At 38.5% G+C, this 20,779-nt stretch overlaps 1 protein-coding gene across 10 annotated transcripts in view; it reads right to left on the bottom strand.

The window, feature by feature from the left end:
• Positions 1 to 20,779, bottom strand: part of NLGN1 (neuroligin 1) — a 416,745-nt gene that overhangs the window by 214,126 nt on the left and 181,840 nt on the right. The window contains exon 1 of one of the 10 annotated variants that reach the window (XM_079315488.1): positions 14,098 to 14,135. The exons of the other annotated variants lie outside the window; for them this stretch is intronic. The gene's annotated coding sequence lies outside the window, so the exon portion shown is untranslated. Of the gene's footprint in view, positions 1 to 14,097; positions 14,136 to 20,779 lie in introns of those variants that run through there. 10 annotated transcript variants of the gene reach the window in all.

Raw genomic sequence — 20,779 nt, 5'->3', positions numbered from 1 at the left:
AGTGTAAAACTCTTAGCTCCTTGAAGCTAAGAGTTCCTGGAGCAGCTGAGTAGGACTCATGCTCCTTGTTTTATTAGGGGATTTGGAATAAAGCTGAGGAATGCACATCAGGCAGCTTTGTGCTGTTTCTTTGAAAGGAGAACATATTAAAAAGAAGATTTTCAGTATTCCTTGAGATGTCTGCACTGAGAACTGAACTGGATTTACAACAATACAAATTATTATAGGCAAAGTGATTCTGTGATTCTGCAACAAGTGAAAAAAAACAAAGCAAAACAAGGAATTCACTGCCCACTCACCATGGCAGGCAGCTGTTCAACCACCTTCAGGGAATCCCAGCTCTGCCAGCTGTAATGGTGCCTTGGGAAGGCAAATAAGAATCCTGTTCCAGTGTTCCAATCACCCACAAAAGCCCCACTGGACTGGAAAACCCTCCACTGCTACCACAGGAATTTGTACAAATAATGGCAGGAAGTCATGCAAGTTGCACTGCTCTTCTGCAGCAAAGCAAAAGAGAAAATTCCACATTTGAAAGAAGAGAACCCATGAGTATCTGATAGACTTTGTAAACACAGTGAGCACAGCATTGCAATAAACAAGTTGCTTCTTAAATTCTGCATTTAACTCCATTTGGGATTGAAAGCCTTTTCCTAAAAAAATTGATCTATGCCCTTTGTAAGCCATTATTTTGAATTTTGAATTACAAGGTCATAAAAAATGTTGCTGTAATTGATGCCTCGTTATTAAATCTATGCACAATATCAAAGTTAGAGGAAAAAAAACTTCTATATGCCTTTCAAAAACCAGCATGTTGCCATGCATTTTGTAGGAGAATAGGAAGTCTAACACCACCTGCAGGCCCCTGGGGCTGATAAGTACATATGAAGCTGGGAGTAATGTGGCTGTTTCTGACTATCAGATTTTAGGCAGCACAATGCAAAGATTCCAAGTGTGTAACAGATGGTACCAGAAATGAGTCAGGTTCTGTGAATGCAAGACGTGATACAACTATGCTAAAATTAATTTCTAGAGTTCAGAAAACAGGAAACTGAACAGATATGTAACAGAAATGAGAAAATAAACATATATGCCAGTAAACTGCTTGAGATTACCCAGAACATACTGGCACCACATGATATAAGTGGAATAGCAGGAGGGAACTATATCTAAGTACTGAACCTAGGCTTAACACAAGGTGACTGAAGCATAATTCTCCCTGCATGGTGAGAAACTGAAGCTTTGGGCAGCATTTAAAGGCTGAGCAGGGGAAAATAAAGTCAAAGATTCAAGTACTGTGCAAATTTAATACTAAATGCAATGTATAGGGTTATAGAGACTCAGGGACTTCTGAGATCTGAGCTAAAACCATTGGAGGAATTTTCAGAGGCACAGAAGTGAGTTGAGCACTCTTGTTTTCCCTGCCTTTTGAGCCTCAATTCTTTTCTGGCTTCAACATTTCCTGTATTTATTACTGTTCTTACAGCACTCCTGAGTGTGTGAGTATATCTTAGAAATGAATGACTTTACAACACATCTCACCTGTGAGGTACAAATGTTTTTGCATTTCCATCTGGAGAATGGAAAACAGGTGAGTGATGAAATGGTTTGCTTGAGGCCACAGAAAAGTGTGGCAGAAGTGGTTTAAAAATTTCTCACGTCACTGTGCATTCCTCTTCACCAAGCCTGCACACATTCTGAGCACTGAAAAGTGAGATCATTATATCCACCATCTGTCTGATTTACAAAAGGACCCCAAACCTTAAGGAGATGGATGATAGGCTGTTTATTTCTGCATTATTTTGCAAAATAAATAAATAAATAAATAAATAAATAAATAAATAAATAAAAGTTCAGGTCATCAGTGATCAGTTTTTAATAGTTTTGTTTATGAGAAAATGTTCAACATCTTTTTCTCCACCTTCCTGCACCAAAACATTACAGCACTGTTGTTACACAGAACATTTTTTCCTTTTCTTCCAAGAAACACTAGCAAATACATTTATTTTCAGTCATTTACACCAAGCTTTGACACTTTCTGCAATTTTTTGTGACCTTGGGAAAAGTAACTTCATGATTAATCAAGAAATACAAGACAGACCTCAGGAAGAAACAATAGTCTAAATACTTTCTTACAAAGCCTCATAATTAAGCCTCTTTATTATAAAAATTCTCAGAGCAAACTCAGGTTTTTTTCTCACATTCACTGGAATTGGATGCCCTTTATCTTCTTTTCTCTGTTGTTAATTGCTTTCTTCATCTGTGTGGCTCTTTTGACAACAGCAGTATTCTAAGTATTACTTTTTCTACTTCCCAAATGGAAAAATATGAACACTTTGAAAAGGTAAACATCCAAATGCCACTTTGTACTGCTTCATCTCCCTTCAGATAACATAAATAGTGCTTCCCCACTCGGTTTTAGTCACAGATATCAGCACAGGCTCACCTTACTCTGTGTTAATAGATGCAAACATCTGCTGCTGTGCTACCTGGTCTGGGGGAAGGTGACCTTCAAGGTCCCTTCTAACCCAAAACATTTTAAGATTTTCTGACAAAATGCAGCCATAGCCTGCTTGGAGCTGCAGGTTCTGTGGCCAAGAGAAAGCACAGGATGGCTCTGGCATGGATGTGCCTTCCCCTGGGACAGGATCACAGGTGTGTGCTGCTCTCCTACCTGTGTTCTCTAAAATTTACTTTTGAGAAACCTATGGAGGATCTAGAAAGCACATCTTAAGCTTAATATCTCTGCTAAACTGACAAAAACAAATTCTCTATAGAAAACAGAACTACCTGAGCAAACCTAGACCTGTATCTAAATGTAAATGTGGTACAGGTGATACTGCAAAAGGGACTTTTGAGATTTCCTCTCATTCAGACTTGCCCTCCCACACTTTGGGTCTGGAAAACTCCCTCTGTTGTCCCTTATATGCTTTTGGTAAACCCTAAGATAAGAGAGCTTTGGGGGTTTCTTTTAGTGTTATCTGGCTGAAATGTATTTTACAAGGCTTGCTGAGAAAAAGGGTACTGTAATGTTTTTGGTTCTCTATATGTCACCACAGTGGGAAGAAAAATAAAGCAAAACCTCCAGTTTTTCTGACAACTTATTTTAAAAGGGATACATCCAAAAAATCAATTGATATATCCCCTTTATTTCCCATATCCTATAAAGGCAAGACAAACCCCTGCAACAGGGTCTAGTAATGAACCAAGACAGTGATTTTTGAATACTACATTCTTCCTATTTCTTTCTCCTTCTTTTTCCACTTGAACCTTCCCAAATGTCAGTCAGTGTCTTTACAACCATTTTCAATTTTAAAGCATTTTAATGCTTCTCTATTTGCTTTCAATTACATTTTCCTATGTCAATAGAACATCCTTTTACCTATATTTTTATGTCTTTGCCCCATGTCAGTCCAAATCTCACCACACTTATGATTCTGGTTCTGTATTTTGTAATTTCCAGCCCCCTCTGGGAAATCTCAGTGGCTAATCTCTGTGTGCTGCAGTCTCTTTTGAAGTCCCCTCCTAAGCAGCCACACTACCCTTGCCAGAGTACATGAGAGTATTGTTTGCTCAGTTCCCTGAAAGGGTAAGCACAGACAGATAAGAAAGGGAATCAAGATATTGGGAATTAAATCCAGGTCTTTATCATTACAGTTCAGAACACTTTATCCTGGCCATTGACGATTAACTTTCAATTCATCATTATAGTTGGTAAATCATCTTCAAACAAAAGTTCCCTGTGGGGATCCCAAAGTTGTATGGTCATTTCCTTTCCTTTTTTTAATCTTATCCTTTAAGCTGATTTTCAAAGTCTTTTCCAAGGTTCTAGGAAAGTTATATCTATGCCTTGCATCTTTTGAGTGCTTTCATATGTCACTGCAAGGTATATCTATTTTAAGGAATAAATGTTTCTTCTTTTAACTCTATCAAATCTACTTCTTTTTTTCCTGTAGCTCCTGATGATTTCATAGCAGGGTTACAATGGATTTTTAATATCTTTGTCAGAAAGGAAGAGCTGAAGCTTTCATAGAATCCAGAACATTAATGGGTCACTAATACTGATTGCCCAAAAAAAGAAAATATTGTAACTGTAAATTCCTACTCTTATTTATTCCCCTGTCACTCTATTGAGCTTATAAAAGTCAATTACAATGTAGCTGTTCCTAAACCAGCAAAAATCAAACCTGGCTCTATATTTATCCAGTCCATCATGATTAAGGGATTTTTCTTCACTGCTGTGTTCAAGGAGGATCTTGCCTGGTTGTTCTCTGTAACCAATTTCCCATCCAGGCAGCAGAAGTCCTCACTCAGGTGTGGGGTAATGACAGCATTGCTGGAGATCCTTTTAGGGACAGTCTAGCACCACACTGCTGTTTGCTGTGAAACTAATCCTGGGACATGCCAAACCTCCCAGGTTAAAAATAGTCCTCTCACAGCTATACAGTATTTCTCCTTGGTCCCCAAAATATAAATTTCCCTGTGCTTCTCTGACAAAGCAGAGTGGACCACCTCAGCCCAGAGGGTCACCCTGGACTGTGGAGGTGACACCTGACATCCTGTGGACTCAAACAAGTGCTGGCATCACCAGCACCAGGACAGAAAAGCAGAATATGCACAAGAGTGGCTTCCCAATGCAGCTGCCAGAGCAGAAATTTGTTTAAAGGTCAATCACTGAAACCATCTCCTGTTCAAAAGACTCTTCTTCCAAGGTAGATCAGATTTCCAGGGGAAACAAATGGATGCTGTTTCCCTGCTGAAACAAAGAGTGTCTAAATGCCAGCTGGCTTGTGAGATTAGAGACCTCAAAGCTCCCTTCCCAATTGCTAAAATCACAATGTGATGCCATGTTACACTTTGAAACTGCACAGAGATGTGTCCAAGGCAGATATTTGAGATTATCAGAGAAACAATGCAACTTTTGTACCTATTCCATCAGCTGGTTGTCCAGAATAGAAATGCTTCACTTGCAATTACTATGGCTGGAGATTCAGGTTCATGACACAGATTTTACTGAAGAAATGTTTTTGTCTTTCCTTCTTGTATTAAATCACCTGTCACACTCATTTTTATTCAATCTGATCTTTGTTTCAAGAATTTTACTAATTAGTTCAATTGCATGGGTTTTCTCCAAAATATTTGAGAAATTATAACTCTGTCTACAAAGTCACATTTCTTTCTAGCATACTTTTCACGCAAAGATCAGAGGCAGTGGGTGTTAACCCCATGATGAGCTAATTAGAAATTGCAATTAACTAGGGGAGGGAGGAAGAAGAGTAATGCAAACCCATATTGAATTAGGAGCTCTAATAGCTCCAAAAAGCTCAAAAACTGTCAAGATGATAAGAAGTAAAAGCCCAGCATCTTATATATACCAAAAGGCTTCCATACCACAGAGCTCTCTGAGAGCACCCACCAATGAAAGCTCATACTAATCTCCATTCCAAAATTATTACCTTTGCATTGAAAGTAAATATACAATAGTGGGCATGGTCCTGCACTAAAAAAAATCAACACCTTGATGCCTGTGATCCCTTGGCTAAGCCAGGGCCTTTTATATATATATATGTATATTTTATACATACATATGAATGAAAGTTTTCAATGAATTTAAAATGCAGCCATTTAATTCCTCAGTCATATCAACAGCTAACAATATACCAGCCCTCTTCCTTTCTCTACACTGATTCCCCACTGAATATTCAGTCAAATTCAAGGTCCTGCTGTTGCACTTCAAAAGTCTCTAAGGAAATGATTTAAAATACCTCAGGGAGCTCCCTTTTCACCACACTAACATCTCACAAGAACAATGTTCCCCAGGAACTCTGAAGCTGCCATCCTCAAAGATGACACTGATGATTATGGGAGGCAGGGACATTTCCACAGAGGACTTCAGCTTGGGTTTATACCAGAGAAGCTTGTGGAGCCAATAAATATAAAAATAAAGTGAAATTCACTTCTGTGGCTTGGTGTTTTCAAAGATGGAAAAGAAATAAGAATAAAGGAGGGACATTATTAGAGGAACATTATTAGCAGAACAAAAGCAAATAAAAATGTAATTAAAAAGTTCTATAGCCCCAAATATAGTGTGGGATGTAACACAAGTCAGTATTGCAGTTTCTGTTATTCCTTGGAAAACTGTTTTGCAGTGAAGATACGTGAAGAGCTGCAAATACACACAGTGGCAGACTAAAAACAACAAGAGTTTTTATATGTAAACTTATGCCTCTGTTAAACAGATATTTTTAGGAAACACTTGTTGATTTTTATTAATGTAATCATTAAGGCACATCCCATTTGCACTATATGGGTCACACTTTGGCCCATATTTTTCCCCTTGGTACTGGGACCAGAAAGGCTCTAAAGCTGCTTGTCAGCTTAAAGGTTTCCTTCTTCACAAATTAAATGGCCAAATAAGCAAAGGTTTATATAGCAGTGATACAACACACACAGGAGCTGCTGGTGGTGAGGGGTTTGAAATAAAGCCATGAAATCAGGCCATTTCAGAGTTAAGCCTATCAGTCTATCTTTACCTTATCTCCCTGTGTCTGGCTATTGCAGTAATCTTGTACAAAATCATTCAAGGGTATTTTGTCCCATGTGTGCTGTAACACTGACCTGGAGCAGGCATAGTGCTGAATTAATAGATAAGCAAGAGCTTTAGCTTCCATTTTCATTGATTTTATGGACTTAAGTTAAAACCATTTACTTATTTGAAGGCTTCTTTCTTCTTAATGTTATTTATTTAAATGTATCTCAAGGATACAACCTTCTACATGGTATAGAAGCATGGCTCATTAACATGCAATATTTCATTAATCAGTAGCATTGATTCTTGTGGCTTGTTATAATGGTAATGTGCCCTGAGACTTTTACAATGGATGTTACTCAACATGAGACTCTTATTCAAAGAAAATGCCAAAGACTTTTCTTGTGGCCCTTATATTCACATGAACAGCACTACTAAAACCCACTAAAGGAGCAGACACATGGCTGAGCTATTAGCAGGATACAAGTTTCTAACCATGTTTATTCTCAGTAAAGTGAAAAATCATCTTCACTGCTTTATACTGAAAATGCAGAAAGACACAAATAAAATGTTTCTTTCAAAAAAAAAAAAAAAGTTACCTACTTCAAATCAATACCCACCAAAAGCTTCTGCCTAAAATTAGCTGTTTTGTGCAGGATCCACCCAGAAAATACCCACCAGGACCTCAGGTACAGCCAGAATTGTTACCTGATGCTGCAAACCCCTTCACTAAAGCCAGGCAAAATGACAAATCGATGGTGACACTCATCCCTTTATTCATATAGGATAAATATATAAGCTTATTACTGGCCTATTCTATCCTATTTCTATAAAGCCATGTGGAAATGTTTCATATCATGAACATACTCAGATTACTTTCAGCTGTAGGAAAAAGGAGCCAAACTTGTTAAAAAGCAGCACTGTGTGTGTACATGTGAGCCTCTATGTGTCATATATATATATATATATGTGTGTGTGTGTGTGTGTGTGTGTGTGTATCTGTGCCTTGTTCCCAGTGTCTGTGCCTGCCTGTGCCAGCCACTTGTGTTACCTCTGCCACCTGACTGACAGAACATCTCAGCCCAGGCTGTGCCTCAGCCAGAGCCTGCACAGTGACATGTGTGATGTGCTCCTGCCAGAAACTCAGCTCTGCCTATGAAACCACCAGGTAATGTGATCATGACTTGCCATCTGGAAACACCAGGCTCTTTGGTCTTTTTTGTAAGAGGTATTCATTCAGCTTCTAAAAGGTCAGATTTGAACCATCTGTGATGTAACTGGTTGGAGTATTTGTGATACAAAAGTTAAACCTCAGCTCAGACAGCTCAAGACCTGAAATTAATTAGGGAAGGAAATCAATTGTTCTAAATAATACCTCTTTTTTTATATATTAAATAGCTGGCATGGATTAATTTGGCAATATTATTTGAGCTAACTTATTGCTATTTTACTTTAAAATATCATGATGATTCTTTTAAGTTTTTCCCTCCAGCTTTGATTAAGGATGAATAATTTCACATTAAATTTAGTTGCACTTTGGATCTTTTTTTTTTCCCTCCAGACTGTGCTATGCAGCACTAGAACCAAACCTGAGATGAGTCAGAATCCAAAAACTGTTGGAACTGTTATCACCATCACCAAGGTTGATGTGAGCTGTTGTATAATCCCTGGAACCACAGATGATATCTACATATGGGAGAATTGGAACTTGATCAATATTTCAGACAGATATCTACTCTTTTGGATACTCACCTAAGACAAACAATTTATCACTCTAACAATCAGATACTAGAAAATCATGATATATTAAGATGGAAGTATCTTCTAGCAGGCTCAGCAGGCCTGTTGGAAAAAGAAGGTAGGAGCTAAATATAATTTAAAAAAATTGCAATTTGGTACAACTGTTTAATATCACAGAAATGAACCATAAGTTTTTCTTCCCAGCTTTAACTTAGCATGGAGTTAGATGTTACTTTGGCCAGAGGAAAAAAGGACACTTGCATAAAACCCTAGCTTCTTTTTCCTACTACATAAGCAGAAGGCAAAAAATCGTGGGCTATCATTGCCAAAGTAACCTTGTAATTTAGTAACTATTTATCACTTCATGAACTTTCAAGGTAAAGGAGGAAAGAGTACAGAAATAAAGCAGTGAGCTAAAAGCAGAAGCTTGCATTTCCTAAAATATTCTACCAGTCATGCATTTCACCTTTTTCTTTTTTTTTTCCTTAAGACTATACCAGGAGAAGTTATGGTAAATTGATAGCAGTCACAAATCCTAAATACAGAGTCAAGCTTTGAAAAGCTGTGCAGAAGTAAATGAGCCCTCATTTCATTTTACCACATCACTAAAATTTCTCAATGGCCTTTTCCCTGCATACTTCATATGCTCTCTGCTTCTTTCTTTTCTTCTTATAAAGGCATTGCTTCCACTGCCATAAGAAAAAAATAAACAAACCTTGAATGCTATTTATTTACTGCAGTGAGCAAAAAGCTGATTCAATTTAATAAGGTTATAATTGTAATAATTGAATGCTAGTGAAGCAATTTTCTTATATATTATGTTTGTGCTGACAGGAGTTCAATGAACTAAAGTGCTGTATATACATAGTCTACAGCCATTTGGAAATAATCAGTAAGGGAACTGATGCTTCCAGTGTTTTCCATATAAATCTAAGCCAAAGAACTGCAGGCCAGGTTGTATTTGAATCTAAGGCAAAATGTCCCCCTCACCATTTGAATTAATATGAGAACAAAATGTCATTTTGATCATAAATAGCCACAGCAAAGCCGCAGAGTTTGCTCCTGCTTTTAACCCTTTTGAGTTTTGATCTTGTAATTTATTTTTTTGTGTGTTCTCCCTTAAATCTGTTGGTGTTTGCCCACCACAGGATGACAAAAGCTACTGGGCTGGATTGCTTTGATATTCTATAAAAATATATTCCATATATACAATTCTGTTCCATAGGCAGCACATTATGAAATGCAGTTAATATGGCAGGGAATAATCCAATATTCTCCAACTAAATGCTGAGTAGCACATCCTAATTAATGATTATTATTGTGGCTCTTGCACTGTCACTGTTAAGTTTATCCACACTATTTATCAATTGTCCTAACAACATCCCAGACTCACTTTAAAAACCAAATCAGCAGGAAAACACATTGGATTTACCTGTTTACTTCTTCTTACATTTATCCTACACAAAAGTTTGTTTGAAAACCTGTCATAGAATACAGAATACATAGAATAACTGCCTCTTTATTTCAATAGGTCAATTTTTCAGTAGTTAAATAAAATTGGTGAGAACAAGTGTTTTTCAACCCATTATTTGAAAAGCTTTTTTCACTGCTGCACACTCATCCCTGGTTGTGGCAATGCATATAATTCCAACCTTTTAGACCTCATAAAAACACAATACAGAAAAACTACAAAATATATAGAAACATGGCACTCTGCTGTTACCTATACTTTCCCACGTAGGAAGATGTCAGTCTAAATTTCCTTTTACCTAGGGGAAAACCAAAATCTAATTTCTGTGGTTTTGCATTCTACCTCAGTAATGCTAATCTATTTCTCTGAATGCCAATACTCCCAACCCATGTCCTTCACTGCACTGGACTGGAGTCCACTACCAGATTTACTGCTTAGGTACAAAATTAAAAGCCAATTGTGTATTTCTGGTTTTATGAGTCATTTACAAATGGTAAATTTAGATGATGTACTCAATGAAAAATATCTGTGTGACTTCAGGTGCCTCTATCCTGTAAAGACCACATAGCAAAAATAAAGTATCTATTTTAATACATTACTAGTACCAAATTTAATTTGTGACAGCCATGAAAGCAAGGACAGAAACTTGGAGATGATCTAATGACCATCATAAGATTCAAAAACCTCAAACCCTAGATATCTCTTTAGATACACAATAGATCAAAATTATGTTTTGAAAACAAAATAAGCAGCCCATATAAAAGCAAAGCCCAATTCTGCTTTGTCAGATAAACAGCAGGAGAATATTAGCTAGATGAGAGGGATGTTATTCATATCACTAAATACTTTTTTAGAAGGAGAGATTTTTAGGTTGGTAGAGTAATACTCATGAACAGCATAGCCTGTAACACAAAATACAAGCTTTCAGCAATTGTTTAGTGGATGAAAGTGAGAAGTGTCCCAAAATCTGCATCATTTTTTACCCTTGTTATTACTGGGACTCTGGCAAAGCTCATGACTTTAAATATCCCAGCCCAGCAACCTCAGGGAGCATCTGAATCTCACAGCTGTGCTACACAAACTCTCCTGAACTCCAAAAGCCACAGAGGCAATTTCAGAGCCTGTGGCTGGGGATTCCTGAATAGACACAGCTCAGTTAGAGGCTGGTGGGTCCCCAAGAAAATGGCAAACAGCAAGAGGGAACAAATTCATCCACTGCAGTTGGAATTTGGGGGTGTTCATTAAATTGCAGGACAAAGCTGTGATGTCCCTCCAAACCACACATGAATTCTGACCTGTCAGTGCTTTACAACCAGGCAAGGAAAGCAGGATTCAGAGCTGAGCTTTGTCTCTCCAGTGTTGGCTTGGTGGATTATCAAGGCATTACACACAGCACATCTCCAAGCAGGAGCTTTTCCTGGGTACCACAAATGCTGCAGTAGCAGCCCAGCAGCCTCCACTCATCTTGCTGCAGGCTTGTTTAACAAGTCTCTCAACCCACCCAGCAACCAGCTGTAAAAAGGAATCCAAAAAAAGTCTCTGAAATATCTGGTAAATATTTATGTAAGCTTAATTTGCTTTAGAGAAAGTATCATGTGATTAACCCTGAGAGTTCTGAAAAGCACAGCACTGGAAAAATTTCTTCACCAAAAGAGTTGTCAGGCTCTGGGAGAGGGAAGCTGTGAAGTCACTGTCCCTGCAGGTATTTAGAGCAGATGTAGCACTTGGGGACGTGGATTAGTGGTGGCCTTGGCAGTGCTGAGTGCTCAGTGCTAATTATTTGATGACTCCACAACTGTCACACCTACAGTGTTTTATTTTTCTGCTGAGATTAATGTTTATCCTATGATAAAGTGGTAGTGGAGATAATTTTTTGCAAAAGTTCATTGCTCACAGAAAGTGCCTCTGAAGCTATACTTGAACAGAATTGCTAAAATGTGAGATAAGATAAAAGCACTTAAAAATGGAAAAGTACTTGGAATTTGTTGGTATTCTCCAGTTTTTGAGAAGTATATACAGAGTAGAGTCTTGAAAAATGCAAGAACTAGTTCTCACCAAAAAAAAGATTAAATTTTAAAAATGAAGAGCCATACCAAATCAGTACTAGCAAATACAGCTTATGGGGAAAAAAGGAAAAAAAAAAAAATATATACCTAAAGAAGTATCAAGAATAAGGGAAAACAAACTCCTTCCACTGGAGCTGTGGCCCATGACTGCTGGCTGGGGGTTTTCATTCCAGGATGCAATAATTGAAGGTCATGAGTGGAAATCCCCCATTGCTTTTAGTTCACAGCTAAACCAAAATGAAGGTAGGTGACAAACACTTCTTGATTGTTTCTGTCAATCATTTTTCCAGCTGAAATGAGAAAAACTACACAGGGTTAACAGAGGAAGCAGAGTTGGAGCTCCTTTGATATAAATGGAAATTGAACTCATGGGACTTGGCTGCTGAGAAAGACTTTGTAACACATTTTCATCTTTCCCAGGATTTTTTTTTTAATTCTCTAGGTATCTTGCAAAGTCCACATTTATTCACTGGCATTTAGGGAGTGAACCAAGCCCACTGAAGTCAATAGGAGTCTTTTCATTGACTTCAGTAACCTTTAGATCAGTTTTTTTTGAAAGACTGACAGAACAGAGATGGAAGATCTGATAAAATTTCACAATTTGGTGCAAACTTTGGCCATTGTGTTTTTTCTTATGAAAGGATCAGTAACATAAACTTTTTTTCAGCTATATGTGACAAAAATAATTAAATTTAACTGACATCTTTTACTGTGATAGATGTTATGAACACTGGATAATGATCTGATGAAATATGATATATCAATCTTAGCCAAGTCATGGAAAAAGAAAAATATGGCTCCAAATATAATAAATACATTATAAATACATTTCTGACTATTCCTGAGCATACATTGAATTAGCTATTGAAGAAATTGAATACAGTGAAATGTTAAACAAATTTAATTTTAACTGAAACCTACATGCCAAAACAATACTGAATTTGATATTAAAATGACTAAGTATAACAACATGACAAAATAATATGGTTTATCAGAAAAGGCTTAAAATGAGAAAAATTAAAGCATTTGTCTTCCATGGTTAGACAGGGCATTCTATTCTGTTCATTCAAACCATTCTTACTAGCTGATACAGTTTAAATATTAATATCAACATAAAATTTAAATGAGAAAAATAAATTTTAGACACCCAAAAGCAATTTTCAACATTCCAGTACTAAAGTAGAGCTTATTACTTGCTAGCATGTCACTTCCCAAAGCTGTGCATTAAATACACACTCACAAAATTCACCAAACCCAGAATTATTGCTTCCAGCCCTGCCAATTACCATGGAATACCTGTAGTGCCAAAGGGCAAATCCCAGTCCTGTAATCAGCCCTGAACTCTGCCTCCCTGATGAGAACAAGTGAATATTTTGATAAGGACTTCTCTAAATCTGGCCTGAGTATTTTAATATGTCCCACATCCTGAATAATTTTCTTGCATTTTCAGGAAAGGATTCTTCAGGTTCTTGCACCCCATGAAAACCAGGCAAGCTTTCCCAAGCTAAATATTCTATATCACAGCACATTTATCCTGCACAGGTTTTATCACACACTTTAAGGGAAATTGCAAAGTTTCAGGCCATTCAGCTGGTCTCAGCAACAGAAATTGAAATGCTGAAGCTAAAGAGGAAACACAGCTTTTTACTTTCCTCTGAGTAATAAGTTATCCAGAGCCCACTACAGTGGGCTCAGTTTTCAAATTATTGAAAGATATATGGCTAAATTAGTATTTCATGTTATTTTCTAACAAAACCTGCTGCAAGAAGCTACTCTGTGCTGGCACAGAAGAGAATGTTATTTCATAGACTTTCAATGCCTCTCATCTTAGACCATCCACAGGTTACAGAAGCCAACACTGAGTGCACATTGCAAATCTCCAGGAATTGAGACATGGGGGCATAAAATGACTGCAGCTGACCCAGGGTTCCAAATCACCTCCACACAGGCTGAGGCAGAACAAATCCTCTGGAACCAGAAATGGTCACCACAAAAGTTATCAGCTTTTGCTAAGACTTGTTAAATTGTCTTAAAGACAATTATAAGCAGATGAAATCAAGAGCTTTTCCAAGAACATGTGAAACATGTTGGACTCCTTAATTCCTCTTTAATGTTCTTTTTCCCCAGCTTTTTAAAAATTAAATTCATTATTTTATGTGTTATAGATTTCCTTTCCTATTGTCCTCACCCCCTGTACTGTCTCCCCTGTACCTCTCTGCATCCTCTCATATTTTCCAGCCCCACTCCATTCCTCCTTTCCCATCCTTTACATTTGCATTTCTTGCAGTTCTCACCTTCTCTTTAGCTCCTTTCCTTTTTCTTCCAGCTTTCTCACTTTCCAGAATAATTAATTTCCTCCACCCTTGCCCTCCCATCCTTTTATTTATTTTATTTGCTCAGTTTTAAGGCATGCCTCAGTGTTCTCACAGGTGCCAGTGCTGCACTCAACAGGCAACAAACTCCAACATCTGCACTCAGAGACAAGGATGGCATTAAAATCTGATTGCACAAGACTTCAGACTTGTTTGTACTATCTGAATGGTTTGACATGTTCTTTGCTTTTGGTTTTAGTCTTGTGAGGGTTTTGGGTTTTTTCAATAGCAGAGACACACACAGTTTAGCAGCTACTGCCTTTGTTCAAGCACAGCCTGAAGGAAAACTGAGATAACCCCCCAAGTCCCCTGTGTCACATTATTTTCCACGTATTTCACCCAGTATTTGAGAGAATAAAATCCAATCAATCTCATCCTGAAATGCACAGAGCTCTTCCCAGCTCTTTAAAGATCAAGCAGGTCAGTAGTTTGTCTTATTTATCCCACACTTCCATTAGGTTTTTGAGACAGCAGCTTTATTTTGCAATAACAACGTGGCTTGGTGCTGCAGAACAGAACTCCTCCTCACAGCAAGCCTCTGAGCACTTTCAAAGGCTGCAATATTGAAATGGGGGAAACCAAGTAATTCTCGTTGTTTGCCATGATGCTGAAAGATTTTTAACACTTTACATCTTGAGGATGAGCAAAAAGTACATCTCTATATATGAGGAATCTGAATTAATTAGAAAAGCAATCATTAGTGAGATTGCTGTACACAAAGTATTATAACATCATTTAATAGGATGAGTGAATGTTTGCAAAATGATAGAGCTGTGCTCTTATTTTGTCAACAAGTGACTGTTCCAGTGATTTATAAAAATCCTTTCTTAGTTCCTTTTGTACAAAGAGTTTCCATTTTTATTTTATATAGCTCTGCCCACTCCAGTCTGGCATTTAATTATGAATTCCCAAGAAACCTGTCCTTCAATGTAAAAAGTCCCTTTTGTACGAGGCCTTTGACAAGAGGACAGAAGGTCCCCATGATTTTTCCTGTCTTTTGTTAAATCATGAGCTAATAGAAGCAAACCTTGTCATCTGTCAGGATAAACTGCTCTGTCACACTGCCACTGCTGGAAACCCTGCCCAGCACTCAGCCTCCTCCAGAAAACTGCCACTGACCTGGGCAAGCAGCTCCTGTGTCCTTTGGGAATCCCAAATTGTAGGTTTTCTCTCTGATGTTTCTGTTTGTAGGTATTTTTAAATCTTAAAAGTCAGGTGAAAGATTTTATATGACAGACATTACCTAGAAGTCTCTAATCACTCCAGACAATCTCACACTTACATCTGCTCATCATTCATAAAAGGAATGGCATGATAATGAGGGAAATAACCTGGAAAATTAACTCTTTCAATTTTAAGATCGAAAATTTTCCTCAACACCAATGTCTGTGAACTAGCAGCCTTACAAAAACACAAAGACTTCTGCCCAAACGAAGTGTACAATGTCTTTAAAGATGCTGCTTGAATGATCTAAGAAGCAGTCTCATTGTTGATTCACTTTTGTGATATTTTTGCTCTTTGTTTGCTGAATCCTCACAGTGAAAATGTCACCTCAATTATTGCCTTTGCACTTGGGAGAATGTCAGGGACCAAAAGGAAGCATTATAATATTGGATGTATAAAGCTCAGTTTTGAAATATTAAAGGCCCATAGAAAGACTCCAAATCTTACTTGGTAATGAAAAAAGCCAGACCCTTGCACCTCAATCAGTTTTCATTAACAGTCCTAAATTCACTGCAGATTGGACCCTATAAGGTTTAGGATCTATTTATATGAACTACATTTTGACTACTTGAGAAGTATTTGCCTCTCTTTACTATCCTTATTGATTAATAAATGAAAGCTGACTATGTCAGAAACCTTTTACCTTGTAACTGTCTTGCTGCTTTCCATCTTCTCTGCAAAGCCAGAGACTATTATAGAACAACTTAAATGCAAGAATTACATAATCCTAATTATCTTCCAAGTTTAGGATATCTTGCAGATAGATTTTTTTTTTTTTTTTTTTTAATGTGTACCTGTAAGTGTGAATTTTGGAAGGCTGGTGGTTTCCTTATGGAAATTCAACTAAAACAAACAGGAAGCTCATGTAAATTGTGTGGCAAATTAAATGCAGATGACTAAAAATTATCAATAAAGCAGGTTGTGCCACTTCAGTTTCATGTGCTCAAATTTTATTGAGCACTCCAATTTATGTGTTGTCATCATTAGAGTTAATATTTACATGCTCCAATCACACTAAACGAGCAGGTCCTTAATTTCAGTGATTTTTCAGCAGTTGCTCTAATTTCTGCCTCTTCACTTGTAGCTGGCAGTTGCTCTCTTTTTGCTACTGAGATATCATCACCCAGCTAGGGAGGTGTATGTACACTCTTTCTGTATCACTGATGGGTACTAAATGTTCTCACTTTGCTAGACTCTCTTGTTGTGTTTTACTCAGAAAAGTAAAAATACAAGGAATTAATAACATTTATGGGAGCACATTTATGGGACCTCCACATTTATAAGCACATCCCTGTAGCAAAACTACACAGACTGAGATGTGAGAGCAACACATGAAAAAAGTGGATGTTTCATAAAAAAAGAGATTGAGATTACAAACTATTGAGATTGCTATCACATAAAAGACACAGACAGCACAATGCTAATATCTAGATATTAGATGAATACCTATTTATTTCCATTTGTGCCTCATCTAAACCCCCCAGCTATTGAAAATGGCAATCTTTTGGCTGAGCAGCATCGTAGATGGCAACAGCAGTAACAGATTTACTTTGTTATATACTCCCCTACACAGTCCTCACCTCCAATTTGTGCACTTTGTCCTAATTAAGAGAGCTGCACCCCCTTTTCTGTGCCTGGATTCACCCTTGCACACGTTACAAACTCCCCTCAGAAATGCTCAGTGTTAAAAACCCCTAACACTGGATGTTGTGCAGCACATTCCAGAAGCAATAAGAACAATTGATGGCCATTACAGCAAATTTTATAAGACGGTAAAATAGACAAGCAGAAAATGTAAAGACAGCAATTTATGGGGCAGATGAGAGTGCAAAGCTCTCATTCTGCCACTGCACCCGTATTGCAATTGATCTGCAGGACAGGAACTCCAGTGTCAACCAGCTTATCTCAGCATTTTGTTGACAGCCAGCCCATGAACAAAAGCCTTGGTGCCTGCTTTAGGACAAATCCATCCAGTCATTTTCTCAGCATGGGAGCTGGGCTTTTTGACAGGCAATGCTGAAGCAGGAACAGAGAAACCTGAACATAAATGCAATTGTGCAATACCAGCTTCTGCTTGCTGGAGGTCACCAGCACAACCTGTGGTTGAAAGGTTCTGGAAAAATATTCCAAGAGAGATCTGCTCCAAAGCCTCATGGACCAGCTCAGATCTGCTTCCAGAGCTGGCCCACACCTTTCATAATCACACTTTCATACAGTCTGTAGGTCAAAGGAGTCAGGATTTGTTTTTACACAATATTCTCCAAAGCCAGTGTTTCAACTTACTGCACAGCAAATCTCCTTCAGCACTCACTGAGAATACTACTGCCAGAAAAGGGAGATTTCTTCACTCATATTCACAGAAATAAATAACTAGTGTCATCCCTCTTTTTTATGGAAAATGATCATTAATTCCATGCCTTTGTTATATAGCTGTGTGCAACACTGGTGGCACTCAAAGACCAGCAGACAAAGGCTGGCACCAGGTGCAACAATGGATTTTGACTGCAGACTATTTTACATTCCTGTAAAGCAGCCCTGCAGGCACTGTGCATTATATCCAGGCTCACCCCCAGCACTGAGATGCTGATCCCACACCACAGGGTGCTGCCAGGGCAGAAACAGAAATAGCCTCCAACAAAGCTGTCAAGGAACTTCTCCACAGCAAAAATCCTCAGTCAGTGGGAGGTGAGGCAAGGAGGGGGTCAAACTCAGTCTAGGGCCTGTTGGGAGCTCAGCATGTCTCTCTAGCCATAATGCTCAGGTGAAATGTTTCCTTCCAAGGGCTCCCAGGTGTACTGGTAGTTAGAGTTCAGGTAAACTAATAAGAATTTAACATTCAGCATTTAAAAATCTTTACCACTGCCAGGGGTAAAGAGGTCTTCCTTGCCAGCAGACAGGTTGCAATTTAGCAACTGAAGGGAAAATGCATTTCTTTGAACAGTTAATTTGTTCTCCTGGGGGCTGAAAGCCATCTCAGAAGTTGTTCTTTGTTTGTAAACAAAGGTGGGGGGCAAAGAGTGCCCACAGGATCTGCTAATCCCAGAATTGCATTGACCTGGATACTTCACCAGTTCATGCTAACACTTCAGTAAAACCACATTCCTCCATTCCTGATTATCCCCAAACCAATTGTCAGGTGTTATCCCCGAGTTTAGAGCTCTGCTGAACCAAACACACCAATATGCAATGGGCACACTCCACTTGAAGCAATGGCCAACATCTCCCTATTTCCAGCTCACAAGAGGAAAGGCAAAGGTGCAAAGTCCCACAGTCCCTGCTCAGAGCCCTGCAGGACAGTGACCATCACACCAGGGCAGCACTCCCAGCAGGGCACTGCAGCAGCTTTGGGCTTTTTACACATACAGGTGGCCCATATTATATTTTCAGTACTAAAATCCTTCTCTCTGGGGCACTTTGCACAGCCTGTGAGTATGAGAATGAGCAGTGTTTGAGACTGATGGGGGCAACATCACCCTGGAAACTGCACAGGGTCCAGCCCCTACAGCCAGAGGTAATGTGGGCAGGGATGAGGGTCTGCTGGGGAGCCCCTGGGCCCCTCTGTACCAACCCCTGTTTCCAGAGGTTTGCAGCCAGCCTGGAAAAACTCACCCCTGACAAAAGCACAGCACAAAGAGCCAGTCTCTGTTGGTTTTTCCCTCTGTTGCTGTTGTTTACAAGTCAGAATTAAACTTCTTGCTAGGCAGAGCACAAGACAGCTTGCCCTGAAAATCATTGGCCCGTGAAAATTTAAATTTGACAAACTGCTAATTCATGCTATTTAACTGCTCTTTTTAATCCAAGTAGCAATGTAAATAAAGCTAATAAAATCTGATGAGAGATTCATGTCTGAGTGAAGCAGTAATTCCTTTCCAAAGAAATACAATCCCCAGATTTATGACACAGACTGGAATAGCCATTGCAACCTCATGGGTAATGGATCTTGGGCCAAATCCTGCACCTAGCTGGGCTAAACACATTTTTGCTCTAGATAGAGTAGAAGTTTCACATAATTTTAACACATTCATTTTCCCACTGGCATTCCTCAGCCTGCAGGAGACACATGCAGCTCTGCAGTTATGAAAACACTCCACTGGAATAAGCTCTATCAGGAACAGCAATTTCAGCAGAAGAAACTGGAATAGTTTTTGGCAGCACTTAACTGCAGTCCTCCATGAAGCAGGCAAAAATCCATGTGCAAAGATGTGCAGGAGCTCTGACTTGAGGAGAGAGAGGGGCTGCAGAAATTTTGTGCAGTTTTGTGTCCCGTGGAGGGAGAAGAGCTCCAGCCTCCCCAGGTACCCAGGGGTCAATTTGGGTGTAGGGAAATTTCACATCACCTTGGAGCAACTGGAAATGCTTTATCTGCTGATAATCCACCCCTCAGCAGGAGGACACATAATCCCTCACATGCCTCACTAGTTGCATGAATTGGGAGAGAAATAGTTTTTCTACAAAACTCAAGGACATTGAGGGGTTAAATGAAGGTCTGGTAGTCAGTCACTGAACAGTGTGTCAAATTATTGAGGGGTGTAAAAGTAATCAGTTGTCATTAGCCTAATGTCCATCCAAAAAAAAAAAAAAGAAGGAAAACTTCCATTTGAGGAGAAATTAGACAAAAATCAGAATTATGAAAATCTGGTGGGAGGATTCATGACTGCAGTGTCTAAGTCTCTAAATATGCCCAATCAGAGAGAACAGCAAGCCCATCCTTGCTGAGGGCTGAGGAGAGAAAGTCTTGCTGCTCCAAATTATTCACACATCAGACATCCTGGAATGGATTAAAGTCCTATCTGACAGCAGCAATCATTAATGTGTGGTACAGAGCCAGCATTAGATCAAATGCAGCATCTAACACGTATGATAAAGAGAGGAAAAAAGGCATTATCCAAGATGCCATCAGTGTGGAGGATATATCTAAGTTATCTTATACTGCCATTACTCAAATATCCCTAAAATGGTATAAAATATCACAGCCTGTGTGCAGACACAGCTCATGTCCAACAAGGCCTATCCATAAGCATAAATGATAACTGGACTTGTTAATTCTTACAGGAGGCAAAAACCCAACAAACTGCAATTCCATTATTACAAGAGAAGATTGACTGATTTCAAAAACCACCTTGAAAAAAGGAAAAGAGAAAGCTGAACTGCAAAAAGTCTGCCTCTAAAACTGAACAAAAAAAAAAATCCTGATTGCAGTGCATTAAAAACTTAAGTTTAAAAGATAGCTGGCAAGCTCTAATAAAAATCCCCCCAGCAAATAGCAAGGCATAATAAGAAAATTGAATCTATCAGTGAGGCATACATCCATTACTATATTAGGATTTTCAAAATATCAATAAAGATGCATAAAAATGATTATTCACTAAGCACTCCTGTT

The sequence above is a fragment of the Erithacus rubecula genome (assembly GCF_903797595.1).
Source record: "Erithacus rubecula genome assembly, chromosome: 11".
In the NCBI taxonomy this organism is placed as follows: domain Eukaryota; kingdom Metazoa; phylum Chordata; class Aves; order Passeriformes; family Muscicapidae; genus Erithacus; species Erithacus rubecula.
The sequence above is the reverse complement of the archived record's forward strand: the minus strand, read 5'-3'. Positions and strand labels throughout refer to the sequence as shown.